This window comes from Giraffa tippelskirchi, chromosome 9, assembly GCF_054371585.1.
Source record: "Giraffa tippelskirchi isolate mGirTip1 chromosome 9, T2T-mGirTip1v1.2.pri, whole genome shotgun sequence".
NCBI lineage: Eukaryota > Metazoa > Chordata > Mammalia > Artiodactyla > Giraffidae > Giraffa > Giraffa tippelskirchi.
In genome coordinates, this window is record NC_137283.1 from 5,558,086 (window position 1) to 5,574,635 (window position 16,550).

The following is a 16,550-nucleotide window of genomic DNA, read 5'->3' on the forward strand; positions in this document are numbered from 1 at the left end:
TCAGATTGTTTATATTTTTTGCAGCCAAACATCAAGAAGATCTATACAGTCAGCAAAAACAAGACTAGGAGCTGACTGTGGCTCAGATCATAAACTCCTTATTGCCAAATTCAGACTTAAATTGAAGAAAGTAGGGAAAACCACTAGACCATTCAGGTATGACCTAAATCAAATCCCTTACGGTTATACAGTGAAAGTGACAAATAGATTTAAGGGACTAGATCTGATAGACAGAGTGCCTGATGAACTATGGACAGAGGTTTGTGACATTGTACAGGAGACAAGGATCAAGACCATCTTCAAGAAATGCAAAAAAGCAAAATGGCTATCTGAGGAGGCCTTACAAATAGCTGTGAAAAGAAGAGAAGCAAAAAGCAAAGGAGAAAAGGAAAGATATTCCCATCTGAATGCAGAGTTCCAAAGAATACCAAGGAGAGATAAGAAAGACTTCCTCAGTGATCACTGTGAAGAAATAGAGGAAAACAACAGAATGGAAAACACTAAAGATCTCTTCAAGAAAATCAGAGATACCAAGGGAACATTTCATGCAAAGATGGGCTCAATAAAGGACAGAAACGGTATGGACCTAACAGAAGCAGAAGATATTAAGAAGAGGTGGCAAGAATACACAGAAGAACTGTACAAAAAAGATCTTTATGACCCAGATGATCATGATGGTGTGATCACTCACCTTGAGCCACACATCCTGGAATGTGAAATCACGTGAGCCTTAGGAAGCATCACTATGAACAAAGCTAGTGGAGGTGATGGAATTCCAGTTGAGCTATTTCAAATCCTCAGAGATGATGCTGTGAAAGTGCTGCACTCAATATGCAGGCAAATTTGGAAAACTCAGCAGTGGCCACAGGACTGGAAAAGGTCAGTTTTCATTCGAATCCCAAAGAAAGGCAATGCCAAAGAATGCTCAAACTACCACACAATTGCACTCATCTCACATGCTAGTAAAGTAATGCTCAAAATTCTCCAAGCCAGGATTCAGCAATACGTGAACCATGAACTTTCAGATGTTCAAGCTGGTTTTAGAAAAGCTAGAGGAACCAGAGATCAAATTGCCAACATGCGATGGATCATCGAAAAAGCAAGAGAGTTACAGAAAAACATCTATTTCTGCTTTATTGACTATGCCAAAGCCTTTGACTGTGTGGATCACAATAAACTGTAGAAAATTCTGAAAGAAATGGGAATACCAGACCATCTGATCTGTCTCTTGAGAAACCTGTATGCAGGTCAGGAAGCAACAGTTAGAAGTGGACATGGAACAACAGACTGGTTCCAAATAGGAAAAGGAGTATGTCAAGGCTGTATATTGTCACCCTGCTTATTTAACTTATATGCAGAGTACATCATGAGAAACGCTGGGCTGGATGAAGCACAAGTTGGAATCAAGATTGCCGGGAGAAATATCAATAACCTCAGATATGCAGATGGCACCACCCTTATGGCAGAAAGTGAAGAAGAACTAAAGGGCTGCTTGATGAAAGTGAAAGAGGAGAGTGAAAAAGTTGGCTTAAAGCTCAACATTCAGAAAACTAAGATCATGGCATCTGGTCCTATCACTTCATGGCAAATAGATGGGGAAACAGTGTCAGACTTTATTTTGGGGGCTCCAAAATCACTGCAGATGGTGACTGCAGCCATGAAATAAAAAGCCACTTACTCCTTGGAAGTAAAGCTATGACTAACCTAGTTCAGTTTAGTTCAGTCACTCAGTCGTGTCTGACTCTTTGCGACCCCATGAATTGCAGCACGCCAGGCCTCTCTGTCCATCACCAATGCCTGGAGTCTACACAAACCCATGTCCATCGAGTTGGTGATGCCATCCAACCATCTCATTCTCTGTCATCCCCTTCTCTTCCTGCCCCCAATCCTACCCAGCTTTAGGGTCTTTTCCAATGAGTCAACTCTTTGCATGAGGTGGCCAAAGTATGTGAGTTTCAGCTTCAACATCAGTCTTTTCAATGAACACCCAGGATTCATCTCTTTTAGGATGGATTGATTGGATCTCCTTGCAGTCCAAGGGACTCTCAAGAGTCTTCTCCAACACCACAGTTCAAAAGCATCAATTCTGCGGCGCTCAGCTTTCTTCACCGTCCAACTCTCACATCCACACATGACCACTGGAAAAACCATAGCCTTGACTAGACGGACTTTTGTTGGCAAAGTAATCCCTCTGCTTTTAAATATGCTATCTAGGTTGGCCATAACCTTCCTTCCAAGGAGTAAGCGTCTTTTAATTTCATGGCTGCAATCATCATCAGCAGTGATTTTGGAGCCCCAAAAAATAAAGTCTGACACTGTTTCCACTGTTTCCCCATCTATTTCCCATGAAGTGATGGGACCAGATGCAATGATCTTAGTTTTCTGAACGTTGAGCTTTAAGCCAACTTTTTCACTCTCCTCTTTCACTTTCATCAAGAGGCTCTTTAGTTCTTCTTCACTTTCTGCCATAAGGGTGGTGCCATCTGCATATCTGAGGTTATTGATATTTCTCCCAGCAATCTTGATTCCAGCTTGTATTTCTTTCAGCCCAGCGTTTCTCATGATGTACTCTGCATAGACAGCATATTAAAAAGCAGAGACATTACTTTGCTGACAAAGGTCCATCTAGTCAAAGCTATGGTTTTTCCAGTAGTCATGTATGGATATGAGAGTTGGACTATCAAGAAAGCTCAGTGCCGAAGAATTGATGCTTTTGAACTATGGTGTTGGAGAAGACTCTTGAGAGTCCCTTGGACTGCAAGGAGATCCAACCAGTCCATCCTAGAGGAAATCAGTCCTGAGTGTTCATTGGAAGGACTGATGTTGAAGCTGAAACTCCCATACTTTGGCTACCTGATGCGAAGAGCTGACTCATTGGAAAAGACTCTGATGCTGGGAAAGATTGAGAGCAGGAGGAGAAGGGGACGACAGAGGATGAAACGGTTGGATGGTATCACTGAGTCGATGGACATGGGTTTGGGTAAACTCTAGGAGTTGGTGATGGACAGGGAGGCCTCGCGTGCTGCAGTCCATGGGGTTGCAACGAGTTGGACATGACTGAGCAACTGAACTGAACTGACACGTTTCCATATAAAAATCACTCTCCAGGCCTTTTTGTTTTTAGTGGGTATCGTGGCTTCCTGCTGCATGCAGACTTTCACATGGAAGCCTTTTTCTTTTAAACCAAAAGTATGGAAAACAAGCACCCTTTGATGGCCATGTGCTACAATCCTTTGTGGACTCCTTGGTCACACACTTTGCAGGGTACACAATCCATCACAGACATGAGTAGGGTGTGCCTGCCATGTGGAAGTCCTCCAGCCCATTTCCACAGAAGGTGCCTAACCACAGCCTCTGCAGAACATGAGTCTGCCCTCCAGCACGTGGCCCTGCCATTCCAGCCACGGCCAGGGCTGCAGACCCAACACCAGAGCAGCCAAACGCCAGCCTCTGGGGGGGACACAGGCAAAAAGACAAGCTAGGCCCTTTGGGCTCTCTTCCTTGGGAGTTTGAAATGGGGCGTGGGTAAGACAATGCAGAAAGCGTAGGTCAAGGCAGGGCATGCTAGCTCTAGAGACCCCGAGGAATCATGACCAAACCAGAATGAAGAGAAAGCAAGCCAACAGTGGAAGGAGAAGGAAGCAGACAGAAGAAAATCAGTTGCTTCATATTTACCCACCTGTTCTGAGCACAAGCCACACCTTCACTCACCTCCTCCAATTCTCTCTTCCTCCTCCCATCTCCTCCCTTCTGCGTGTAAACCCACCAAAGTAGAATGGTTAGAGCTGCCATTATGGCTGATGGAAATGCATGGTTCCAATTCCCTGGTTTTTCCCACTCCAGAACGAGATCACAAAGACATGCTGACCATCTTGTCACATGCAGGCATAATGACACCAAGGCCTTTCCTTGTGGTTTCAAAGTACCCAGACAGAATACCTGAAAACTTAAGTTTTCCACCATAGAACTCTTCCCCCCATAGAATCTATCTGTAGCCTCAGAAAAAGAGAGGCTGGCTCTTGCAAACCTCCCAGGATGCCAACACTAAGCCATCACCAGCTAAAGAAGAAAGAAGTTCAGCACAGTGTGGGCATGAGGCAATGCTTCCTTTGCTGTTCATTCAGGCTGTCAGTTCCGTCAGTGGCTTTGTGAAGAAGGGAAACAGAAAAGGATGTGGAAGAAATGCCACTATCGGCCACGATATAAATGTGTGCAGGGGGGAAACAGAGCTGAACGTATTTTCAGGATGTGGAAAGTAGATATGGCCCAACCAAAGAATTTATAGCTGTCGCTGGCATCCCCAAGACCATATAAAACTGTGCACAAAAGCTACTTTTAGGCTTTGAGGATCAAACAACTAGATTCAAAACATAGATAATAGAGTAACAACAGCTGCTGAACAGGGAGCAGGAGATAAAAATAATTTGCTACACTTCACTGGATCCCACCCCCAAACCTTTAACACAGCAATCCCGCGTACTTAATTTATTAGAGTGTGCGCAGTCAGTCACAGATGAGAGAAAATTCTATCAGTGACGGAAGAAACAGGAGACAGAAGATCTTCAGCCAGCAGTTAAACAAGACTAAGGTTTCAGAAGCCAACGAAGGTACAGCAGGGGGAAAGGAATTCCTAGGAAAGCAAGTCTCCTTGCCTTAGGTCAGTAAAAGCCATCTACATAAAGAAATTCATATCTCATTTTTTAAATTATTTGAAAATAGGCTCTTGCTTCAATTAAGAGACTGAATTAATTTCCTAGAATTAATTTGTTTTCTGGCTTTGAAATCAGTCATGAATGACGCAGACCAAAAGGTACACCCAGACACTCCCTCTCCCAACCTGTCTTTTAAACAACAGATCTCCCTCCAGCGACTATTAAAAGGCAACCTAAAGCTATAAAGCAGCTATAAAGAATGAAATGTTAAAGCTGGCAGAATGAAAGCTGGCTAAAAGTGACATACCCCACTCCCTCCTTGCTAACCCAAAGGAAGCACTGGCTGTAGGAGACACGTCTGTTGCGGTGCCTGTGGACCTGCTCAGGCAGCACTTTTATGAAGAAATAGAAAGGACTGGACACGCAGGTCCACTCTCCCAGCACCGCTCCTTTCCAAAGTCTCCTCCTCACCCCTCACAAGAGCACACAATCGGCAGGGACAAGCAGGTCGGAGGTGTTGAAGGTAGACAGACGGAAAAAACACTTCATCTTATGGAGTTGATGACAGCTTTTGATTCAAAGTAATGAGTAACTACTATTTGAAGTCCCAGCCATAAAAAATTAATAATAATTTAAATAGCCACTTTCCCCCCAAAGTCTTCTTCCCCAATCCCACAAGTTGTAACGTACTAAAGGAATACTTTCATTTATGTGTCCAAATACGTTATTCAGGGTGAGATTTCATGTGATATAGCTGCAGGGAACTTTCTGGAAGAAAAAGGCAGTCCCTGAATGGGATATATAAACTGCTTGAAGGTTTTAAGATTTGGCAGAGCATGGAAGAGAAAAGAATTGGGTTTTCTAGGCACTGCAAAGGGACTTGCTTAGTGTTTCAGTAGGTTCAGAGAATGCAGCAAGCTGGACAGGCAGTGTCCTCAACACAAAACAACACGGAGCCCTGAGCTTCCAGCTGGTGAGGGGCCCCCACAGAGAAAATAGGATGCTTTTGAATTAGCTGGCATCTCACCAATGGGGCCTGGAGAAGGAAATGGCAACCCACTCCAGTACTCTTGCCTGGAAAATCCCAGGGACGGAGGAGCCTGGTGGGCTGCCGTCTATGGGGTCGCACAGAGTCGGACACGACTGAAGGGACTTAGCAGCAGCAGCACCGATGGGGATGGAGGGGTGTTGCAGAAGGATAAAGTGGGGAGGGGGACTGCAGAAACAGGCATAGAGGGACACGTGGATTCTGGAAGTGGGAAATTATTTTTCAAGCATAGAGAAACAACTTTACAATATTACTAAGGAATTAATGTGTGAGATGGTTGAATGGCATCACCGACTTGATGGACATGAGTCTGAGCAAGCTCCAGGAGTTTGTGATGGACAGGGAAGCCCAGCGTGCTACAGTCCATTGGGTTGCAAAGACTCGAATACAACTGAGCAACTACACTGAACTGAACGTATAAAAAGTGTCGTCAGCAGGAAGGAGTATAAAGCAGCGATTGTTGTTGTTTAATTGCTCAGTTGTGTCCAACTCTTTGCGACCCTATGGGCTGTAGTCTGCCAGGCTCCTCTGTCCATGGGATTCCCCAGGCAAGAATACTGGAGTGGGTTGTCATTTCCTTCTCCAGAGGATCTTCCTGACCCAGGGATCAAACCCACGTCTCCTGCATTGGCAGGCAGATTCTTTACCACTGAGCCACCAGGGAAGCAGGGATACATATGTCATAAAAAATACACTCTGTGGCCAAGATCCCTGACCATTAAGACCACAGATGACTGGGATGTCTCTGGGGGTCCAGTGGCTAAGACACCGCCGCACTCCCAATGCAGGGAGCCAGGGTTTGATCCCTGGCCGGGGAACTAGATCTCGCATGCCACAGCTAAGACCTGGCACAGCCAAGTAAATAATTTTTTTTAAAAAAGACCACAGATATACACATATGCACCTGGACGTAGAGCATCCCATGACCCGAGAGCAGGAAGCAGTGGGAAAACTCATTCACAAGGACTCTTTAATTGCTTTGTGTATGTTTTCCATCTTCCCCATTTCTTCTGATGGTGATTATGATTGTGTTTTGAAATCATGATCTACCACTGCAGCACCATAATTACATAAATATGGCATCATAAATGAAGGTTAGTGCTAGAAATAGCAGAGCAGAGAGGGGTGCTATTTGTCTCTATGGATGCAAGTGTGGGTGCGTATTTTACAAGAAACCTCCAATATATGTGGTATTTGGAAATCCTTTGCTAGTCCAAGCAAGGGCAGCTTAAGAAAAAGCATAAGAGCCTCAGTCTCGTTTTCAGCTGAAAAAGATGAATGCAAAAAAGGCAGGTTTTTCTAGTCATGATAAGTGGAAATAACCGGATAAGAGCCAGGTTCTGACTGAGCTTTAAACTGAGCTCAGGGTCCTGCACCGGCCTGTGCTGAATTGGCAGCAGGCGCTCTGCCTGAGGGCAGGACTCAGGCTGAGGTGGTACATCTTGTCAGTGGTACCCCTCAGCACCCCCTGGAGCCCCAGGGAATGTCTATTAAGCACCATTCAGAACAGGAGAACTACCTTCCTCCCTACTCTCACCCATTCCTGCCCTCAGATCACCAACCAGATCTTCAGCCCATAGGGGTGGGAGTCGGAAGATAAACAGCCTAGCTTCTTCCATTCGCAGGAAAAAGGAAAACTCTAAAGTGTATCCATAAGGGTCACACAGAGTAAGTGGCAGTCCTAAAATATGTCAACAAATTCTTTGAATTTCAGTCCTTAAAAAGGTGAAGCCTAATTGCCCTGCCCTCAAATGCAAGCTACATTAAGTGACACTTCTAATGACTAGAATATGATGAGACTGATGCTCTATGACTTCCAAGCTGAGGCAGTAAAAACGCGGCCTCTAGGGAAAGCCAGAGCCACGTCGTGAGAACACACAAGCAGCTTGTGGGGAGCTCCACACAGTGAGGAACTGGGGTGTCCCACAAACAACCAGCACCCGCGCACCAGCCATGTGTTGAGCCACTGGAAATGGATCCTGCAGCCCCACTCAAGCCTTCAGAGGATGCTGCTCTGACCACCATCTTGACTATAATCTTATGAGAGGTCTTGAGCCAGAGCTGCCCAGATAAGCCAGTTCTGAATCCCTAATCTACAGGAAATGTAAGTATAATAAATAGTTCTTGCTTAAGCCATTAAATTTTGGAGTAATTTGTTACACAGCAGTCCTAGTGGCATTGACCCCAATGCCCACAGCTGTAACCTACTCATCAACTCCCTCACTGTGCTCCTTTAGATCACCTCCAAATTCAATGACCTGAACTCAGAATTCCTGTCTCCAGGTTTGCCTTTGGTGTCTCAGACATCCCATATAAGGCAAATATTATTATTATCCTCATTTTAAGGATGAGAAAACACACAAAGGTTAGAGGTACACAGTAGGCAGTGACAGAATGAGGTTCCCTGAATCCTAATTCCCTGCCCTCTTCTTCCTCACAGCTGCCTCCCTCCAACCCCAATCCTCTTTGCTGTTAAGCAATCTCTCCTCCCTCCCCAAGAACAATAATTTTCTCATTCACTGTGGACAAAGGCACCCGCCATAATCATAAAATGTAAAAAAAAAAAAAAAAAGCTAAGCAAATTCAACAACAAAAGCAGGAACTTTGAGTCACTGAAGTTTCAGTGTATTTATTCCTCCTAATGCTACCTGTACATCACAGGGAGAAATAATTAGTGAATTAACGGGCTGTTCTTTGTTGAGACTGATGCAAAGGCTGGATATGACTCTCTCTGTTCTTACGTCTGGGATTCAGGGCTGCCTAAAACTGCTGACCAACGTCACTTGCGATTTACTGAAGTCATGAGCAAGTGACATGCTGCGTGGGCAAGAAACAAAGAGGAAACCTATATGCACTATGCTTTCTGTTCTGACCAAATAAAATGTACAGCCAACGTCAGCTGTCAGACATTTAACCATAATCATTGTGCTGTGTGATAATTAGGCATAAATGGGACATAAATGACTCCTGACAGCACCATTTTATCTATTAAACAATTCCTTTTGTGTTTTTCTTCTCTAATAGTTTTCCAATATCCCATCTCTACTTGGGTGTCACTGTGTTTGTTCCATTGAGCCTAAACGATAGAAGAGAACCCACATGGGCTTTGGAACCAAACCAGTCACGCAGGCTGTGTGACCTTGATAAAGGCACCTCATGTCTCTGGACTCTTGTATGAGATGGAAATGAGGCCCCTCCCGCAGGATGGATACGAGAATCAGATGTGAAACTGAATGGAATTTCTAGCACAGTGTTAATATGCAGTAGGCACTCTCCCTGTCTCTTATGGCCACGTTACTTCCACGTACATGAATGTCGGAGGTTCTCAATCTCCCCACGAGGCATTTTCTTCCGCCCTGGATCCCATTCCCCAAAGCACCTGCCTTCAGTCTCCAAGTGACATGGTTTCATAGTTCAGTTCAGTTCAGTTCAGTCGCTCAGTCGTGTCCGACTCTCTGCGACCCCATGAATTGCAGCACGCCAGGCCTCTCTGTCCATCACCAACTCCCGGAGCCCACCCAAACCCATGTTCATCGAGTCGGCGACGCCATCCAACCATCTCATCCTCTGTCGTCCCCTTCTCCTCCCGCCCCCAATCCCACCCAGCATTAGGGTCTTTTCCAATGAGTCAACTCTTCGCATGAGGTGACCAAAGTATTGGAGCTTCAGCTTCAACATCAGACCTTCCAATGAACACCCAGGATTGATCTCTTTTAGGATGGATTGATTGGATCTCCTTGCAGTCCAAGAAACTCTCAAGAGTCTTCTCCAACACCACAGTTCAAAAGCATCAATTCTGCGGCGCTCAGCTTTCTTCACCGTCCAACTCTCACATCCATACATGACCACTGGAAAAACCATAGTCTTGACTAGACGGACTTTTGTTGGCAAAGTAATGTCTCTGCTTTTAAACATGCTATCTAGGTTGGCCATAACCTTCCTTCCAAGGAGTAAGCGTCTTTTAATTTCATGGCTGCAGTCACCATCAGCAGTGATTCTGGAGCCCAAAAAAGTAAAGTCTGACACTGTTTCCACTGTTTCCCCATCTATTTCCCATGGAGTGATGGGACCAGATGCCATGATCTTAGTTTTCTGAACGTTGAGCTTTAAGCCAAGGTTTCATAGTAAAGTTCCCCAAAAGACTTCCTATTGACTAAAGGAACACTACCACAGTAATCAGGAAAATTGGCTTTGAGATCATTCGTAGAAATAAACAGGTTTAAAATTTAGCTAGGAGCAAGAGAAGGAAATGGCAACCCACACCAGTGTTCTTGCCTGGAGAATCCCAGGGACAGGGGAGCCTGGTAGGCTGCCGTCTATGGGGTCGCACAGAGTCGGCCACGACTGAAGAGACTCAGCAGCAGCAAGAGCAAGAGTATCAAGCATGAATAATTTCTAGTTACAGACAAATGATGAGGGTAAGGTCTCTATTTGGCTCGGGTACAGCTGGTGAGAAACTGGAAGGGACTAAGTCAACTAAAAGACGTAAAGAAAAAAAAAAAAAAACAAACACCGTGGAACCCACTAAGTATCAGTGAGAGGCCCGCGGTGTTTGGAATAAGTTAGCTAATATATATGGATGGAAAGAGTCCACAAAAATATTCCACATCCTTATGGCTGTGTGCTCTCCTGCCCTTTGGCAGGCATGGAGAAGGCAACGAGTTTGCTGCTCTGAAGTACCAATGCTCACTGAGACACACAACAGCTCATAATCACAACAGTAACAGTGATAACCACCACTTCTTAAAGGCTAACATTTATTCGCATACCAAGGTTACCAAATAGCTTTTCTGTCTTACCTCATTTGACCTTCTTACAGCCTGAGTGGGTACCATCAACTCCATTTCACATATAAGCCAACTGAGACCCAGACAGGTTAGATGTCATGCCCAAGAAGCCCATGAATAATAAGCGATAGAATCAGATCTGAACTCTTAACCTCACATTCTTGTCTCTTATCAGCTTGCCGCTGTTAGCTTGTTTGAGGGATAAATGGAAACCAATTTATAAATTCTCCAGTTAGCTTTTCTTGCCCTGTATTGGCTTTTAGACTGACAAGCACACACATCCAAATCACAAACAGGGTGCTGTACACATAGCTTAAAAATAACCGTGTCTAGGGAATCCCCTGGTGGTCCAGTGGTTAGGACTCTGCCTTTTCACTCTCGGGGCTCAGGTTCAATTTCTGGTTCGGGAACTAAGACACTGCAAACCACCCAGCGAGGTTAAAAATAAATAAATATATAAATAACAGTTTAATGGCCTTTGAGAAAATTCCTTGTCAATAGAGAGTCTGCTTCCCAGGGCCCAGGGCAATGGCAAATGTGGCTGTGTTAGGACCACTGTAGATAAAAGACCACATAGTGATAAACTCTCATTCTTTGGAGTAATTATGGCAGCAAATACTCCCATCTGTGGTGCCACTTGCTTCTGCAGAAGGAACCATTCAGAGCTGGCCACCAAAGGCAGACCTTGACTGAATTTCCTACGAAGTAAACCTACAATCTGGTTTTTTCCAACTTCCCCATACCATCATGGCGAATTTTGACCGCAAATGTCAGATTTCTCTGTAAAGCTCTCGACCTCCCTGGAAAAGAACCACTCTCCAATATCAGAAATGGAAGCATCACTTTCAAAATAAGGCAGTGAGGCTACAGGAGACCCACCCTGAGCCGACTCTGTGCCAGGAGTTGGGGTCCGTGGGCCAGGCACAGATGGATGAGGTTCTCCCAGGGCTCGACATCAGTGTCTCCTGCAGATACTTAAAATCCCAGCAGGTCTCTATTGAGAACTAATTATTGCCAATTAATTCCAAAACTCTGCAAGTAGGAAGGAGGCCTTAGTCTTGCTAAAGCTCTGATGCTCCTGTTCAGCTCCAGCTGAAAAACATTAGAGCAGAATCGGGAATGTTACAAACTTGCTAGATTCGAGAATCCCCTGAGGTTCCTAGTAAAAATACAGATTCGGGGACTTCCCTGGTGGTCCAGTGGTTAAGACTCTGAGCTTCCAGTGTAAGCAGACGGGGGCTCCCTCCCTGGTAGGGGAACTAAGATCCTGCGAGCAGCACGGCAAGGCAAAAAAAAAAAATAGATTCATGGTTCTTGATCTTTATCTCCAGACTCAGAATTTTCAGTAAGGTCTTGGGAATGTGTATTTTGAACAAAAGCTCAACGATTCTCAGGCTTGGGAAAGTTAGACCAAACCTGTTAACTGTCCTCAAAAAATCGACAAAGTGAAAAGCCAATCTATGGGACAAGAGAATATTTGCAAGTCGTCTCTCTGACAAGAGGTTCACGGCCAGAGTACGTAAGGAAACCCCCACAAGCCCCAAACAAGAGGACAACTCGGGTTCATAAACGGGCAAAGGGGTCGGGGGTGGCGTGGCGCAGGCAGGGAAGCCGGGCTGAGGCGAGGCCTTTTCTCCCCAGAAACTCAACGCCGTGGCCCCCAGCCCAGCCGGACCGCATTCTTTGTACCTGTTGGTGAGGGGCTCGCGGGTGCTCCTTGGCCTCCTCGTCCTCCTCCATCCTCACGGCAGGGAGACCCCGGCCGGCGCGTGAGGACCGCGAGGCGGCAGCCGCGGAGGTCCGGTCGGCTTTTCCCGCCTCGGCGCCTGGCGACGGGCCGCGCCAGGGACCAAACCGCGAAGCTCCCGCGCGCGCCCCCTGGCGGCGGTTCCGGGACTGGTGACTCCCCGCCCGTCCGTTCCCGCGCTGCCCAAACCAAGTTCCCCAGGTACCCCAGACCTGGCTCAGCACCCCGCACCGTGATGAGTGTGTAGGGACCACGGCTCACAACCGTTTATTGTAAATTTCAGGCAGCTGTACCCTCGGTACGCCTTGCAAAATTCAGTATGGGTTTTTATCATTCTATCACGGTAGTGTCACAAAGTCATACCACAGATCAATGCTTGATTTCTATCCCCTTTGGCGAAGAAGTTGCTTACCACTGCCACCTCCCTTCCCGCTCCATTGCCAAAAGGGTAGAGCTCCGACCCAAATGTTGGCTGATTTTCCTTTATATTAAGAATTAAGTAAAATGAAACAGTGAAACCCTTCCTTCCCCGGAAAAACAGGCAAAGGACTTGAATAGACATTTCTCCAAAGAAGATAAGCCAACAAGCATATGAAAACATGCTCAGTGAATATGACTCAGTAGAGATGTAAAATCAAAACCACAAGGAGATATCACCTCACACCCATTGGGATGGCCATTATCAAGGGAAAAAATGGAAAACAACAAGTGATATTGAGGATGCAGAAAAATTGGAATCCATGTGCACTGTTGGCAGGAATGTAAAATGGTGCAAAGCTTCTGTGGAAAACAGTACGGAGGTTTCTCCAAAAATTAAACATGGAACTATTGTATGATCCAGCAATCCCACTCCTGGTACAAATCTAATTCAAAATAGGGTCTTGCAGATGTATTTACACTGTCATGTTCATTGTAGCTTTATTCACAACAGTCAGGAGCTGTTGAAGCTCTCAAGCATAGTCAGTGTCAGAGTCTGTTACCACAACAGTGTAACCATGAAAAACGCTTGAATGATAGAATGCTGTACCCAGAAAGAGTCAAAACTTATACCTACTCTCTCCAGGTTTTCTGTGCTTGAAACAGAGACAAAAGCAAAACTACCCACATGGTTTTGTGGGTCTTTCAGTGTCCCCAGGCCTTGGCAAGACCTCAGAGAGAAACTTCCAATAGGGCCACTTGTTGGCAGTACTCTGATCCATGATGGGAGGGCAGATCCTGAAGGTTCTGAAGGCAGAGGTAGGGAATAAGTCAGCGATGAGCAAAGGGAAGGCAGCTCCACTCTCAGCAACCATGGTGGGAAATTTCAACACTTTCTTTATTTTTAATATAGTTTTATTTGGTTGCATCTGGTCTTAGTTGCAGCGCACAGGATCTTTGTTGTGTCACACAGTGTCTTCATTCTGGCACACAGACTCTAGTTGTGTTGCACAGGCTCCAGAGAACGAGGGGCTCAGCAGTTGTGGCACGCAGGCTTAGTGGCTCCATGACACTTAACCACTGGGGGTGGTTTAGTTGCTAAATCGTGTCCAACTCTTGCGACCCCATGGGCTATAGCTCCTCTGTTCATGGGATTCTCCAGGCAAGAATACTGGAGTGGGTTGTCATTTCCTTCTCCTGGGGATCTTCCCAACCCAGGAATCAAACCCAGGTCTCCTGAATTGCAAGCAGATTCTTTACCAACTGAGTTACAAGGGAAGCTTGACCACTGGACCACCAGGGAAGTCCTGAAAGTTCAACATTTTTAATCACAAGATAACCCAGTAGAAACTGTTATTTCAACTCCTGAGCTTTCAGGTTGGGCTGGAAACTGGTTGCAGTCTCAGGAATGAGTTATTGGCAATGTTGTGGGAGAAATGTTACTTTTTAAAAAGGTTTTCCCAACCCCTGGAGTTGGTGCAGGGTCTCTGAACAACCCACAGGGGGATTGGCAGTCGACAGCTCCTGTGTTCCCACTCCCAACTCATTCCTCAGAGCCCCAGGTCTTCAGCTGGGGCCCCATCAAACACTGCTGGGGTCCTGAGAAGGACAAGGAATTTCAAGGGGTTTTTGGTAGGAGAAAAGGTCACTTCAGAACATGCAGGGAGAGGGAGACTCAAGAGGGAGGAAATATATGTATACATATGGCTGATTCACACTATTGTACAAAAGAAACTATCATAACACTATAAAGCAATTACACTCCCATTAAAAATGAAATATAAATAACATGCAGGGAAGATTATATGTGTGACCCAAAAAGGAAATTTGAGAAAGGTAATCAGAGGATGAGAGGAAATGCAAATTGGTGGCCAGAAAGCAGATGAGCTGTGGAAACGGACAGGATGCATTAGGGTTCAGATCACCTCCTCAAGGCACCGTTGCTTTGTGTCCAGGAGCTCTAACCCCCATTTGAGGCAAAGAGGCTGAAAAGGAAGACTGGGGATGGCTACGTGCTTTGGAATGTGCTTTGGAAAACAGCATCGGCAGTATTATTAGCTGCATCAACAAGTGTAGAAACCATCAATCTTCCTACTTCGGGGAATAAATGATTGCCATAGGGACCAGACAGGCTGCTTCTTTCTCCCTGATGTCTGGCCCCGAGTTCAGCACAATTAGCTAAGTGCTTCTAGAAGTGTGGAGAAGCCTGGGAAGGCAGGCAGCGGCTCGCAGTTAAGTACAAAGTGCTGAAGAAAAGAGAAGCTTCAGGAAGTCTGCTCTGTACCTGACCCCAAACCAGCACCAGCACCATCCATTCACGCTACTTGTGGGCAGAAGCCCTGACTGGGTGGGCGGGGCTCTGCCTTTGGCTTTGGCAGGCTGCTGACACTTACCACCCCTTCTCCAAAGAATGTTTTTATGGGCAGAAAATAAATATGCAGGATTACAGAAGAAGCCAGTTATGCTGAAATACCGTTACCAACATATTTAAAAAAAAAAAACAAATTGGTGACAGAGTAGTAACAGTTGCTCATCTTTATTAAACATTAAATAAGATCCAGTGGTGGGTGTGAACTTAGAGTTATGGAAGTAATGAATATTTTAAGATGTCTACAACAATATCTAGATGATATGAAAATGTACTATCTAGTGGAACGGTTAATTCTACTGTGGTTTTCCGACCTACATTTATCACCAAAAGAAGAGCAAAGCTTCATTTCTATTTTAGTGAAAATAAATGTTTTTTTCACCCAAGTTTATAGGTCGCTGCATTCTCTCCACGTGCCTTAGGTTAAGAACTTCTGTTGTAAGTGGGAATTTAAAATGACCACGACCCTCTCCAGCCACTGTGAGCGCTATAAGAAAGCATGCATTCATCCTCTAATTTAAATGTCCTGTAAAAATCCCCCAGACCCTGGCCTTATCTGGAATGAAGTGACAGGAAAGGCGTCGGATAGTGACAACAACTCCTGCCATCCCCAAATCCACCCAGACTAATGGTCATTCACCCTTTCCCGATGCCGCACAGAAACCCAGACCTCACGGCTTTCTGCCTTCATTTCCTGAGCTTTCCAGCAATGTCCCCATTTAGGGGTTGGAAATAGATGGTCACTAGGTCCATGCGGCTCACCGGTTGGACTGTGGACAACCTGTGGCTTTGGCACGGCGTATCTCTGTGATGTGACCAGATTTGTATTTCAGGAGAGTAACTTGGGCTTCAGAACTGAGACCAGCACTTCCGTCTACCTGCTGTGCTCCATTGCCACAGCCACCGTCCTTGCCCAGGTCTCCCCCTGCTCCATCTTTTCTTGCTCCCTCCCAGCTGTTATTCTCAGCACAGTAGCCTGAGTGTTTTCTTTTCTCTTTTTTTTTTAATGTATTTTTTGGGTGCTCTGGGTCTTCATTGGTGCACTTGGGCTTTCTCAAGTTGTGGTGAGCAGGGGCGACTCTCTAGTTGTGGTACACGGGCTTCTCACTGCGGGGGCTTCTCTTCTCGCTGAGCACAGGCTTTAGGGTGGGCGGGCTCAGTAGCTGTGGGGCACAGGCTGAGCTGCCCAGCAGCATGTGGGATCTAGTTCCCTGACCCAGGATTTAACCCATGTCCCTTGCATTGGCAGGCAGATTCTTAACCGCTGGACCATCAGGGAGGTCCCAGAGTAATTTTCTTAAAAGTTATCCCATCCCGTCACTCTCTTCCTGAGAATGGCTCAGTGGTTTTCCACATCACTTAAAATAAGTTTCCATCTCCTTGCCACACTGCAGGGTTGGCAACCTATGTGTCTCTGGCTGAATCCACCCAGCACCTGCTTTTGTATGGCACTCATCTGCAGAAATTTGTTTTTTGTTATTACGTAAATACCTACATACAAGTACCTTGATTTTTGTCTCTTGTCTCACAA

At 45.7% G+C, this 16,550-nt stretch overlaps 1 protein-coding gene across 14 annotated transcripts in view; it reads right to left on the bottom strand.

The window, feature by feature from the left end:
- GADL1 (glutamate decarboxylase like 1) overlaps nt 1–16,550 on the bottom strand; it is a 647,456-nt gene that overhangs the window by 494,809 nt on the left and 136,097 nt on the right. For 4 of the 14 annotated variants that reach the window (XR_014064521.1, XR_014064520.1, XM_081527032.1 and 1 more), the window contains exon 1: nt 12,177–12,343. The exons of 3 other annotated variants lie outside the window; for them this stretch is intronic. The gene's annotated coding sequence lies outside the window, so the exon portion shown is untranslated. Of the gene's footprint in view, nt 1–11,366; nt 11,580–12,176; nt 12,374–16,550 lie in introns of those variants that run through there. 7 more of the 14 variants (XR_014064522.1, XM_081527024.1, XM_081527028.1 and 4 more) reach the window with 5 other exon arrangements.